Source organism: Ischnura elegans, chromosome X (assembly GCF_921293095.1).
Source record: "Ischnura elegans chromosome X, ioIscEleg1.1, whole genome shotgun sequence".
Taxonomy (NCBI): Eukaryota; Metazoa; Arthropoda; class Insecta; order Odonata; family Coenagrionidae; genus Ischnura; species Ischnura elegans.
Genome location: NC_060259.1, coordinates 55689303 through 55704210, shown reverse-complemented (window position 1 = coordinate 55704210; position 14908 = coordinate 55689303). Strand labels below are relative to the sequence as shown.

The window sequence follows — 14908 nt, the reverse complement described above, 5'->3', positions numbered from 1 at the left end:
TTTTTCGACGGACATTGACAGCCGAGGTTTTACGAATACCTTCGGTGGAGGATATTTTACAATCTTAAGTTACTGAATATATCTGCCGGGAATCGAAGATATCACAAATGAACATCACCGATAAAAAAGCAGTCCGCATACAATTTTGCTTCGAATTTCCGACACTAAAAATAAGAGTGAAAGAGAGGCAATGGTCGTATCGAATTACTAACGTGCTCATAATAATCTCCGACCGCCACACATCGCATACAAGCACTCGCCGGAACCATTGAGACCGCGCGACACTTCGCAACTCTAGAAGCAACCCGTCGCGAGCATTGACCCGAGTTTAAATTCACAGTTTAACTCCCAGACGAGAGTCAAAACACTCGGTTAAAAGATAAATTTCGCCCGAAACCTAAGCCCGAAGTCTTAATAACGGCCATTGACGGTCTTTCCGGCGAGGAACGCGGTGCGGCCGAATGGCATACCGACGACTCCCACGTTCAGAGAACTCGTTTTCACACACCCTGGACCACATATAGACGCGGCGACAGCTGACCTTTACGGACGGCTAAGGTTCCAGAATCACCCTGTCACGGGGGATTTAAAATGACCATATGGGGCAACATCACTGAGGTGGGTTCGCGCGAAAACTTAGCACATAATTAACGTCCGAAACTAAATATATATACATATACCTACATATAGGCAGCGGGCTTGAGGTAAGACGGCAACCGTTTTCGGGCGACACTACCGTCCCATGTCACTTTCATAACGGTCTCCACGCTCACACCAGCACCCGTGAATACAGTGGAGACGGGGGAAGGGATTATGACATTGAAAACGCATAGAGCGTGAGGGGAAGGGAGCAAGAGAAATCTTATAATCAGACGAACGTATTCTATATATACACGTCTCCATACGCCCGCGTGACCTACGGCCTCGACACACGTATAGCGGTAGTTAAGGTTGCTCTATGGGACTATCCACCGAGGACGGTGACCCTCGATGTCAGTGGTAGGAATCCACTCCTCTATTCCGATAGTCAACGGTCAATCGAATAGTAACGACCACCGACGATCCATGTCAATTGTTTACTGCTGAAAATTGACGACCGAAAACCGACGAATCCCCTGATATACAAAAACTGATCATAAACAACCGAAGACCTCAATAAAAATCGCTTCTAGTCAACTACCGCTCTTTCAATGACAACCGACAATTGTTACTATTGTGGAATATCAAATATCTTTCGATAATCAACCAAATAATTATAACTGATTACTTTAGACTTAATTGTGTGAAACCTTTCCATTATGGAAAATGAATGCATAAACTTTGTTAGGTCCCCTAAAATATTTGTAAAAGCACGACCCAGGTTTCAAAGCAAAGTAACGATAACGTATAACACCTGACGATGTAACTATGTCATGAAACTCTGTTCACTGGGGATCATTGCACTCAAACAATTAACTGTAAACCAACCACAATGATCAATGATGAGTGTTTGTACATCGTTTAGAGCACATGTAGCGACGATAGATATATTTTGATTGATTCTAACGTTGGTCACGTCTTTTCAAATGCATTAGCGAACCTTACAAACTAAATAATTGTTAATGAATAACAAGAATCGTCTATAATCGAAGGTTATTGCTAAACACGACCCATCGACATCAGTGCACCTAGATAATTTTCGGTTCACGAACCTTGATACCAACTTAAAATCGCCCTTCGGGCATGCCGAGTGATTCTTTCGAGAGCAACAGAAGTTTTCTTTGTTACTTCTGTGGCAAGGCGGAAATGGGAACACCGCGAAGTTGCCCTTAACTCCATCACCCCGAAAATTCCTTGCACCGAGAAGTAAACAGCCGCGCGTGGGCCAAGAGTAAACTGGGATCGTTAGAGGTTAATACCCTAGGGCTGATTCTACGAGGAATGTTTACGCAGGGAAAGAAACATGGCGAAAAAAAACACGGTCGGGGAGGAAAGGCTGAGGGAGGTTTACCTGTTCAATGGAGCCAATTTTGACAGCTCAAGAGTATCATCAAACAAGGATCCGATGAATGTTTGCGCTGAAATAGGCACGCAAATATTTTTGGCATCCGTGAACCGCGGAATTAATGAGCAAGGGTCTGGCAAACAGCGGGGAAGTAACGAACCAACATGGCCAAGTAGCCCAGATTCGTCCAAAAAATTTCTTTATTCATTCTTACGCTAAGAATATCTTCGCATGGACCAAGGAGGTAAGGGCAACATTGAAACGAATATGTAAGAGAGCTGATGCATATGGACCGTCGACAAAGGGTATCGCCACTGATATAATACGTAGGCATAGCGTGTTATCAGTGGAAAGTGTTAAAGCAAAAACGTGGTTGACATAAATTCAGTTTCGAACTAATTTATTTCAAATTTATCGCCATTAATGCAGGGTCTTATCTACCATACAGTCTGTTACATGCGATATAGGCCTGAGCTACTGCATTAATGAAATAACATTTCCCACGACTAAGAACCATGGTGGATTATTATCAAGCATCTTGAACAACGGTAAAACAAACAAAAATATTACGAAGGCAACGCAGTATCATAATCTAAGCATTGGCTCTGATAGCCAGAGGAACTTGTTTCCATCCTCAGGCCTGTTGGATGTTTTTTGCTGTATCAGCTCTGTTAACGCACCGAGCAAAACATCTTCTTACATTTTGTGAATGATTTTGTTTGTAATATAATGGTGTTAAAATATTTTTATAAATGAAATTACCGCATACTGACGGTCATTGCACGGGGATCATTGCACTCAAACTGCTAACTGTAAACCAACCACAATGACCAATTATGAGTGATTGTGCACATCGTTTTGAGCAGATGTAGCAACGATAGAAATATTTTGATTGAATCTCACGTTTGGGAGAAATGAGAGGCGGAAGTGTCACAATGGAGCCATTAGGAAGCAAAGGAAGAGCGTGTGTGGGGGAAAGGAAGTCAACCAAATGGGAAGCTTCAAAAAGGCATCGACAAAGCTGCTCCCTGAGGAATACAGTCACGCAAGTAAGCGACAATCAATGGAGGAAACAGTTATGACAGCCTCGGGCTAAGGAGGACTACTTTAAAAAGTGTGTCTGTGGAAGCGTTGACGGCTTGAGAAAGCAGTGGTTCCTCAAGAATAAGGATGAAAGCGCATGCCGTATTCTGAAGTGACCGAAAATCTAGTTCAGAAAGCAACGTTAACGACAATGAAAGAATTAATATATCTAATACGCTGTCTCGGGCGTGACTTCATGAAATCAACTTAACACAATGAAATGTAAAAAAACTGTAATTTCACATATTTATTACTGTACGACCAACGTCGTTCGTCATCATCACATGATGGCGTGTCACGTCGAAAGCAATAGGTAGTAGAGCAATAAATTAATGTGAAATTACAATTTTTTTACATTTTACTAAATTAATATATCACTCGAAAGAACTCGGCACATGAGAACAATACGGAGTAACAGTAAAGCGATTTGGATCAGTTATTTAGGTTTTTAGAATCCAAAAAGACTCGTTTCTCAGCGATGAAACCATATGAAAACGAAAAACCCACTTTTGACGAGGGAATAATATGAGAAAATATCACAATTACCTTTTCTTAGGGCCTAATCCCACTTTAAAAGACAATAATAAAAGTTTAAAGAGTATTACTCGTCCTGTATCGAAAAATAAAGAACGCGAATCAGTCGTGACTCGTCATTACCACTTGTATTTCTTTAGCGGGTCATACATACATGATACTATAGGTTTAACTGATAATTTGCCGGTCACTACACCTCGAGATACGAAAACCTGGTTCCGACATACTTTACTTTAAAACTGCAATTATAAATGGAATCTCTTACCATTCGCATCACAGAAAGAAATGGCATTGCCTAAAATAACGTGATGGAATGGATCATAGGCCTTCACACATTCCTGGGAGTAAACGCGTACACTGTTACATTCCATGATTCTTGAAAAATAATCATCAATGCCGAGATGCACATTGGGAACAAAATTTTATGACTATCGTGCCATTTTTCTGATGGAAACAATTGATTGCAAAGACAGCCAAGGATAAGAAAAAGTACGTATGCGCGAGAATATGATGAGCATTTGAACTGCATTACAAGCAATGCTGACGAATAATGAAAAGCAAAGAAAATAACTCAAAGACCATTTAATAACATATAAAAAAAACATGCTGTCATTATGTTATCTAGTTTCGTAGCGCCAAGAAAAACGATTTCGCGGTACGTAAGTCGTTGTGCACTTAAGAGTAAGTACTATCTGCCTGCTTCATGATGAAACTTGAACTGTGGGCAAGCAACACATTAATTTATCTCCAAATCACCCACCGTTAAACGCTAACAAGGCATTTTAAAAGCATTTCAAATCATTATTATTTTCGCTTTCGATCCCAAACGAGCCGGCGAGCACAATGAATGCAAGTCGTGATTTTTATTTTTGTCCGTGTGTCATAGTAACAGGTAGGTGCAACAAAATCGGACGATACGCTACAAAAAACGGTCGGGTCAGTGACGGGGTGTGACAATAAATTACAGCCTTTCCTGGAGCGAACATGTGTAAAGAATCCCCGGTGCTGTCTGGAAAATAAGCTGTACTAAAGGCATAGCGGAGGCTAAAAGTGATGAATAAGCATGGGAAAGACGTTCCTCTCCTCTAGGCGGACCAGTCGCGTTGATTGATTGATGGACTCCTGCCTTTAATGGACCGGGGACGAGGGGCGGGCATTTGGGTCTCCACTTCCACGCGCCTTCCAAAAGTACACTTGCTAACACGTGTACTTGTCGAGTGTACATCAAGTATTTGGCACCTATCTGCGAGAGGCCATCTTGAGTGTCGACGTGAACGAGCAAAAAACTTCCATTCTCACCTTGGGTGGAAATTAACGCCAGCGAAAACAAAAAAAAAGTTACGCGGTACGAGGCTACGCAAAATTACAATCGAAATAACGAAAGAACACTCGCAATGGACGCGAAAGCAACATCTCATCATCAGCTACACATGAAAGATCATGCATACACTCCATGAATACAACTAGTGAGGAGAGTAGATTGGAAAAGCAATGAATATATCATTGTCTACCGTCTGCATCCCGTCTTAAAATAAAGGAAAAATTACAATGAAATAGACTAAAAAACAGATAACCAGCTAAGCATTTGGATTGGGTTCACTTCATAATAACGCTCGTGAGAAGTTAATCACCGCCAGTTGAGTTGCCAGCGTCGTGGTACTGGTAGCAATCACATTATCTACAGCATATTGCAAATATCTGGAAAATTAATGATTATCTGGTCAACACATCCTCTGTATTTTGAATTTAAATAAATTATTATAAATAACACCAAAAAATTCGCAGATCCGCGTACGAAGAGAATTCCAACATACACGCAGACAACCCAAAGCTGTGACATTACAGCCCAGAATATTCGGAGTCCCTAACACGACGGAGTCCTCCTACTATCGGTTGTTTAAACCAATCTAAACCACCGGTATCTGGAGGGCGTTCACCCAGGGAGCAAAGAGATATCGGCACCTAGTCGAGGTTTTGTACTTTTAGCAGGTGAACGGAAGAAAAATAGCCATTTGAATTACCGCAACACTATTTCAGAAGGATAGCAACTGCGCAGCGGCTTGGAATGTCCGTGAAAGAATCAGCCTCCACCAGTCACCTCTTCGAACCTGGTGCAAATCCAAATGTCACCGACGCTGTGCGCCGCTAGGAACTACGAGAAGCAGCACCATGGAAGGATCACCGCATTCTCCGACCCCATGTCACCATTACAATACATTAGAGCCTCGATTTTCCTTCGTTCGATCAACTGTTCTTTAAATTATCCGCCGATCATTTTAATGCATTAGAGCATCGATTTTCCGTCGCTCGATCACCTATTCGTCAGATTATCAGTCGTTATTAGCTGTTAACCAAAACCCTGCCCACAACTCCGCCTTTCCAAGCCCCTTCTATTCTCGCTTTTCTAATCCCTACCCACCGCAAGGCAACATTGTTTATCAATAGAATGTGCGCAGAAGATGCAGAGAAAGCAGAAAACTGGAACATAAGTTATAATTGCTAACATAAATTGACATGAATGGATTACTCGTCTCTTCGGCTTATGCATTTGGGCCTTCCCCTCACTATGGTCAAATGAGGCCCTAACTCTCCGTCGTTGAGCCAAAAGACTTGAATAGATAGAGCTCACCACCAACAAAGTCACAGGTGTTCGAGTGTGGCGGAACAAATGCCTTTCTGATGACCACCTCGCACTGCGGGGATATATTGGGATTCACTCTTTTGGGAGCCCAAAGGCCTCACTCGAGATTTGAACCGAGGGCACTATGATCGGCAACCCAAAGCTCTCTCTACTATTCTACCAACCCTACCGTAGTTCAATTTTCCCTCTGGGATTCCGGCGCAAAATCGTGGCAACATTGGCCGAGAGCGGCGGCACCGTCGCAGCGGCGGCGGTTCGAACCTCGCTCTGGGCACCAATCGGCCTACCACCCCTTCGCGGCCCTCCCCTCTCTCTCGATACCCACACCGGGGGGACAACCAACCACCCCCCCCCCCACACTCCCTCATATGAGCCGGCCAGCACTCCCTCACACCCTCCCATCTATCATCGCTCGTAATCTCCTATTCATCGTTTCGATAGAAACTCCTCCGCCACCGCGTCAATGCTTGAGAGACCCGACCATAAAAGATGAGGTAGGAAAAAAAGCGAAATATTGGGAGGGCGGTACACGAGAAAAGAACCTTCCGACTGCCTTACCCGCCTCCTCCTCCACTTCCCCGCCTCCCCCTTCTTCCACCGCCTCCCCTCCCCTCCTACCCAGCATGCCTCCCTGCTCGCCAACCTTCCGGCTCACCTCTTACATTCCTCCTCCGCAGAGTCACTCCTCTCGGCCGCCCACTCTAGCCGCCCGCAAACCGGGCAGCCGGGGAGGTCGCTGGCCCGCCTCTGACGGCAACTCAACGGCCCGGCTTTGTCCAGGCCACGAATCTCCAAGCCAGCCTCTCTCTCCCCACACCAGACGCCTACTCTCGCTCGCACGCACGCACAGACACACACATGCACGCGCACTCCTCGGCAACAGCGGCAAGGAGGCATCGGAGAGAGAGAGAGCCTCATAATATCCTCCTCCTCGATGTCGCCGCACTGCACTGGACTTGGGGGCCGTTGGGGCGTCCCCACGGAAAGCTATTTCATCCTAAGGCCTCCGGAGCAGGACTCATTCAGGGCTGTTTTCACGATGAACGCGGAGGGATGATATCAATCGATGGGATTTGGAAAAATCGAGTCGAAACATGGTATACTAAATAGATATGTATCGATAGAATGTAGAGGACGCCGATTGTCAATAGGCTACGATCTCAATGATTATAGAATATCATAGGTTGGCGATAACCATATCAATCGTCGGTTTACATGTAATTTGAGTCGAAAAATCGTACACATCAATTAGTATCAACAGATTGTTAATGGACGATTGCCGATGGTCTACGATCTTGATGATTATAGAATATGTTGATTGGGGATTACCGTAGGTTGTCCATTGTCCATAGTCGTCCACAAGTCAGCGATCTTCGACTGCCTATGATACTCTATAAGTAATTGCCTTAGGTACTTAGCTACGCTCTATCCCATCTTCCGGGTAATGGATTAGACAACGGACCGGTATAAACGTACAAATACAAAATGCTTTCCTCCGCTGCAGTGGATTGGTATCGAAAATTTTTATTGCTACCTATGATTATCGGGTTTATATTTATCATGATTTCAAAGGTCCCCTATTAATGATGCCCAACGACATACTTACAAGTCGGCGGCGAGAGACTTCAGAGAGCCACCATTCTCCAACAACTAAAATACTTATAGCCGTAAATATAAAGGTATTAAACTCGATTCATTAGTTGCAGTTGGAAGATGAACATAAGTGGATAAATTTATCTAAGCACTTTCTTTCCAATCGGTGAAAAAGAACTCGAATAAGATCGACCATAGAGAAAACACTACATCCCGAACAGTTTAAATGGATCCTTAAACCATAAAATGGTCACCCACCGACAATTTATGACCATTCGAGCATCAAGAATACAGAATATCCAGAGCCGACATCGAAAAACCACCATCGAGCCCTCGACGGTCGTAATAATCGATAACGGTTTTGATTAATCGAACCACGGAGCGGGCGTACTTCGGAGGCCGCCATGATGGCAAATCCTCCTCCTTCTACCCCCACTTAATGAGATGGGAAAGACAAGGCGACTCGACCGCCTCGAGGTTCTCGCGATAATCACGCCAAATCCGACTTCCCTCACCTTCCAGCCCATCTAATATCCTCACCTCCGTCCGCGTTATACTCGTGACGCCTCCTTCACGGTTTTACCCCCCCTCCCAACCCCCTTCATCCACCTCTTTGCCCTCCCCCAATGTCTTATTACGCGGGACCAGTTTTACATAATTCGAGGATAATCATGGATTGCGGGTGGGAAGCTCGGCTTTTTTTATTATCGTGACGCGTTCCGGTGCAGCCGAAAAGTAGGCTTGATCGATGGGCGACTTTTCCCGTCGACCTTCGATGGCTCAAATTAATAGGTGGACACCGAAATCTACGGCGGGCAAAGAAAAATTGATTATCGAATCGATGGTTGTCTATTTCCGACGGTCGTTGACCGAAAATTCTTGAAGGAAATGGAGGACTAATTTTTGAAGGTCGCTTATAACAATTGTCAAACGTCTCAATTTTACACCAACTTCGATTCGATTGCGAATGCTGCTAAAATATCGTCAGTATCGATCGTCTATACACGGAGTAGCCATGTTTGTTGATTATCGCGAGGCGTCGATTATCGAGAGCCCTTGGCAGTCGTTATTAGTTGCAGAGAATCGACGACATTCAACCACCTGCGATCAACAAAAAGGTATAAAAAAATGTTCTCGCCATCATCGATACTAAGTCAACTTTTTCCGTACCGATATCGTGGAACAGCGTATTAAACGCTACAAAAAGATGCGATAATGTCCACTTAATTTTAATTTCCAAACTCTACTAAATTCGATTCGATATTGCTTTTCGACGTTGTTTCGTTTGGCTGGCAACCATCATCAGGTTCTCGATTCAACATAGAGAGTACTTGATGAAGATTATAAACCAATGGAAACAAGCGTAGTAGAGTTTATAACATTAAAATTGCGTGGACAGTACTATTTCTTTGTGTATCATTGATGCTAAGATCATATCGACCTCAATTGCTGATCTCGATGGACAAACCAAAAAAAATCGATTGAAAGGGGCCATGAATCGAACTCGTATGGTGCAATCCGTACGAGTGAGACACGGGGTATACCACGAGGCTGGGATTCGTTTTAAATGGGCTATTAAGAGGGAGCGACGGACTGCCGATGTTGCGACGGCAACGCCTCCCGAGTGACTTCTCAAGTTACCAGAGCGGCGCGACACCACCGCCACCACGGCCCTTACGACCTCCGGGGACGGACGCAAACGAGGCAACAAAACATTACCGCGGAGTCCGGGACACTACCACGGTCGAACTTCGATCCATCGGAAGGTCCTCGGGTAAGGGCACTAATATACTCACGGGTGCAGGAATTTCGGGGTTGATAAAAGAGGCATTTGCGTCACTAGGTACACGCGTACCGTGAAATACACCACGTGTGAAATATCTTTCGGGAAGATCAGAAACACGTAGCATCGAATTGCGACCGTATGTACGCCTAAGTTTGTGGGTACGGGGGAATGAGTGTCCAGCATTTCACCTCGGTTTACGTCGTCCTCGTCTGATGCGAACTTAAAAGATTGCAGGCAATCCATAAATTGGTACAAGGAATATTATTGAGGGAGAAATAGAAGTTAAGTTAAAATAGTTAGTATAGGAGAAATAGAATTTTAGTTAGTATGGCACATGCCTGGCAAAAAATATCCCTCCGCAAAATACTTACGTAAGCCAAAGCAAGTAAACAAGCAAATACTCCAGTCAAAATCCACTTAACTGAATCTGCAAGTCCATCAATCATTGGTTGCTTTCATTCAATAAATAAAAATAACAGAAAGAAGAAACAAATTTAAGAAATAATTCATAAGAAAAAGATGTCAAAAATAATGAAGAAATCGAAATGAATTTCCATCATTTGGCCATTCTAACCACCCAAGTGAAATAAATGAAATAAAAAAGGGAACCCGATATCCGGTAGAAAAAAAATGCCTACATCTCAGCGTGGCTTACAAACGATACTAGCACGGAGAATAGAATAGGAAAAACTACTACACCATGACTTGAGACGCAGAGAACAGAAATGCCCGCAAGTTCCATCTTCACATAAAAAGGCGCATTAGAGAATACCGAACCTATTTGCCCTTCTGTGACCTCGACGGTCTACAATTAGGATAAGCAACGCCTAATAATTTCAGTACATTTGTTCCCAGCAGCTTTTTAATGCCATATCAAACGTAACAACGAGATGGGATCTCCATAAAAATTCAACGCAGAGCGGAGAAGCGAACATTTTTTGAATGTTGATGAAAGCTCGCAAGTTGAATCGCATTAAGAAATAACTCAAAATCGATTTGAATTTTTTTTCTGGCATGATACCGCTGACAGTGGACATTGAAAATCGCGCATTCCAATGTATGAGCACGGAAAAAACCTGTTTTTTGAGCATTTGTAACCACAGGGAAAGACTAGCAACGAGGAAGAAAGTTTTTGTTTTCCATTTTCGGCCAGCTTTACATTCAATCTTGGCTTCGACCTCGTTATTCATTATTTTGTATGGCAATCAACATTCTATGAAATGGCCAAAAATGATAAAGTCACAGACGATACGTCGAATAACATTAAGGCCAGCAGACGCTGAGCGGAAGACCATAACTTCGGAAGAGTCCTCGAGTCGCTTCCAAAATGAATATATACATGATTCATATCGTGAAGCCTTTATTGGGACAAGTATTAGAACCTAGTAATTGAGTAATATACCATATCTGAATATCACGACGTGCTGTGATATGAATCACTTGATCTATCCGGGGAGAAGCATGTCGAAACACTGTTTCCCACTTGGCAACACACCTGGTGTCGACTGGCAGCAGAGTATTGCTGGCAACTTCTCTAAGTATTGCACTCATAACTCACGGCATTTGTCTATGCTTATGGCCATGGGATACGTGACCTGGACGCCAATAAGCTTATTTCGCGCCTATTAAAATAACTTAGACCTCCGATATTAACCCAAGGTGATGCTCATTTAACCTCCTGTTCGGAAGATTTCTTGCCCATACTAATCATGTCTCCATGGAAGCGCATAAAATTCAGTAAAACATCATTAGCACGAAAAACATCAAAATTCTTTAATGATCGTCTATCTCATCCTTCTAATCTTGAGGTAAAACTATTTTCCTCGGCCACCAGAGGGAGCAATGCTTCACCCAAGATGAACGCTTGGGTGAATGGAAATGATTGAGCTGGATTCTGCTTAATAAAAGCAGAATAATATTTCTCTAACGGAGTCGGAAATGATATAAAATATAAATTGCTATGTTGCAGAAAAAAATTGAGACACTGGATTAGGAACCAAAATTCGGATGTATCAAGAGAGTCAAACAACTCTTTGCCAATATATTAACACAGTCAAGTCCAATCAACTTCGATTTACAACTGAATAATAACAAATGTGTATTAATCTTTTTACACGGAACACATAATTGCGCAGGTTAAAATTACATTAATTACTCATTATGGCGTACAATGGCGCAAATGCACTAACGAAATTAGAACATGGTCTATTTGTCAACTCACATCCATGCATTCTCGCATGCGTTATAGCAATTCACCGCTTTCCTTGACGCAATTTTGACTGCACCGTCGTACAAACGTCAGATTGTGCAATTGCATACCCCGTGTAAAAAAGTTTGATGTGTTTCGTGCTAATGATGTTTTACTGAATTTTTTGTGTTTCCATGGAGACATGATTAGTCAGATTGTGCAATTGCATACCCCGTGTAAAACTGCCATAAATGGTTGGATAAGACTGTAGTTGCACAGAAGCGTAAGTCTCTTCCTGAAGAGTGTGCTTCAACAGTAAGCAAGACTAGTCAGGATTACAAAACGAAGTAAAATGTTGTATTTGAAAAGAAAATGGAACAACTCTGGCTTTCAATTCTTTCTAACAAAGACCACATACATTTCCGACATCTCGACTCATTAAGCAGGCACGTGCAAACAAAGCTTTCGAGCAACAAAGCGAAGAGATTCGCAAAGTCAGCCGGAACTGAGAGAGAACTCAGTCCTTACCCACGGAAGAAGACGCTATCATCGCATATATTTAAACAGCGCGGGAGAGATGACTGAGGGCATTAAGACGATCGAATAATGTACAGATAACCGCGGCACGTTAAAAAAATAAAGAGTAAATTCCTTGCTAGCATTCCAAAGCGCTGATGCCGCACTATCTCTCCCCAATATATTCACCCCCATATCCTTCCTTGGACAATATTTTGCTCATATGGCTAATACTTGGGAAATACAGCCACGAAAGCAATCAGTCGAACTAGTTCATTATAAGTGCCGATAACAAAAAAGGTGATTGAGGTAATTTGGAAAATAATAAAACCATCTTTATCAATACGCCTGGCTTGGCTCTGAAGTATCAAATAGAAATTCAACATCTCTACAGCTAAATCTTTGTAGAGCACGACTCTTTACCACGTTTTTGGTAACACACCTTCTAACATTTTCACTACCAGAACTGAATTCTAGCCGTAACACATTGGGAGTCAAACTCTAATCACCATCGTTCATCACGCTCCTATTTACGGGATGCTAGCTGCATTGATAAAAATAATGGGACCATCATTGTCTGGGAGAGCTTATTTTTAAACCTGAAATACCCATAAAACCAAAGGCAATGAAATTAATACACATTAAGTGAAAAAATAATTGGGAAAAAATTGAAAGAAGTCAGATGAGGAAGACCTGGTGGTTTAAATCGATAGCAACCAGAGTTCCTGTGGCTCCACGCCAGTCTGAAGTTAAAAGTAATATTTGAGGATAAGATGAAATCAATGTAAGCTTCCCACATCACGCCACAGGTAATAGATCCAAGGTTAGTTTCTACAAGTTATCATGTGTCAAAATTCAAGTCGGCGAATAAGTTTTGCCACAAAGGCAAACTAATACGGTGAACCTTATAGCTAATTTCGCTTTCGCCCCTAGAACGCAACAATGCTATCGATGGGCAGCTACCGATCTATTTACCGTGTTTCGGTGAAGCACATGCCTTCTCTTTCACCACCTAAATCCTCTTGAAAAACATATTGTCATTACTGTTTCCACCAGATATTTCATCTTTCTCCAAATTAATTCACTTCTTTACAGCCCGTGTCTTAATGCTCATTAATTTTCAATCCACTACAGTAGCGGTCCTTGGACTGATACGAAAACGCCACGAGAGTCGCCTGGTGAGGACTGTTCCTTTCGATCAAAAACCCTGGGAAACGCCTCCTCAAAGGGCCACCCTATCACTAGCAATCACCGTCAAATAAGCCCAAAATGTGCCACCCCGTCCACACTTCCTCTTTGCGATTTGGCACCCTTCCCAGCCTCCTTTTAGAGCGTAGGGTTACCGATTCCCGACACCCAATCCGACGGCCCGTTACACGGAATGCGGGGTCAAAACTGGCCTCAATGCCGCGTCAACGGAGATTACTTTTCTCCCATTAGTGAGTCACTATCAGGAGCTACGCCACGACAGCAAGGAAAAGATGACTCACGGAGCCAGGCTCAAAACGTCAAGTCGAAAGCGACAGTTCGAGCAGGAAAGGAAGATGGTTGGGAATGGAAGATTACGATGAAAAAGATTCTATCATATGATCTCGTCGTTTCCCGGCGAAAGATGCCTCGTAGTTGAACTCGGGCTGTCCACCGGGTGAATCTATGACCTTTGATGCCGACATTTCGACATTTCGCCCTGAAGGACGATGACCGACTCGGTTTCCGAAACGTTGGCATACATGGATAGTGAATGATTGGCATCGCACGGTGGATAGCCCGAGTTAAACTACATTTCTATCATACGTCACGACAACTCACTCAGTACTTCAACCCGAAATATTGGTTTGGATTGGTGAGGGTAGAACTCACCTCAAACAAGTTACAAACCCGTGAATCTCACTCCTCCAAGTAAGATGGCTTCATGCGGGCCACAGAGAGGATATTTCGAGGGTTTCGTGATTTGAACCCAGGAACTTTCAGTCAGCAGCCAAATGTTCTACCTACCACGCAACCCCGCGCCATGACCGTTGGCAAAAATTAATAAGGATGAGCACTTAACGCCTCCTTATTTACCACCGGACCTGTATTTCGTGATAAAAATTAAAATAATTTCGCCGACCCCTCTCCACAATAAAATTCACGCAAACCGGCCGACTCGCTCACGAAGCCATGACGCTTTATGGTGGGGGGGGGACTATTTGAAGGCCCTTCACCACTTCTAACATGACCTTGCGTACCCTGTTTGGCATGTTTACGGGCCCTCCACAGCAGTGATATGCTCCACATGTCTCGGGAAAACACGCAATTAATGCCAGAAAAAAAGTCATATAATATTCGTATTCTCGACACCGATTATGAATTAATTACAACATTTTTTGTCACGTCCCACCGCATTCTTACCACTTCTATCCGGTACCATTACACGTCAAGGATTCGAGGACTTGGCGGAGGTAATGCATAATTTATTCGCCTACATACCACAGCTGGAGGAGAGTAATGAAAATATAACGTACATATATCACCCAGAATATGAAAACGACACCTTAAGACAAATAAGTGTTTTCGCTACCTCATGAATCCTAACTATCACAA

At 43.2% G+C, this 14908-nt stretch overlaps 1 protein-coding gene across 1 annotated transcript in view; it reads right to left on the bottom strand.

Moving 5' to 3' along the window:
- LOC124170576 (ephrin-B1-like) overlaps positions 1-14908 on the bottom strand; it is a 338306-nt gene that overhangs the window by 292487 nt on the left and 30911 nt on the right. The window lies entirely within an intron of this gene.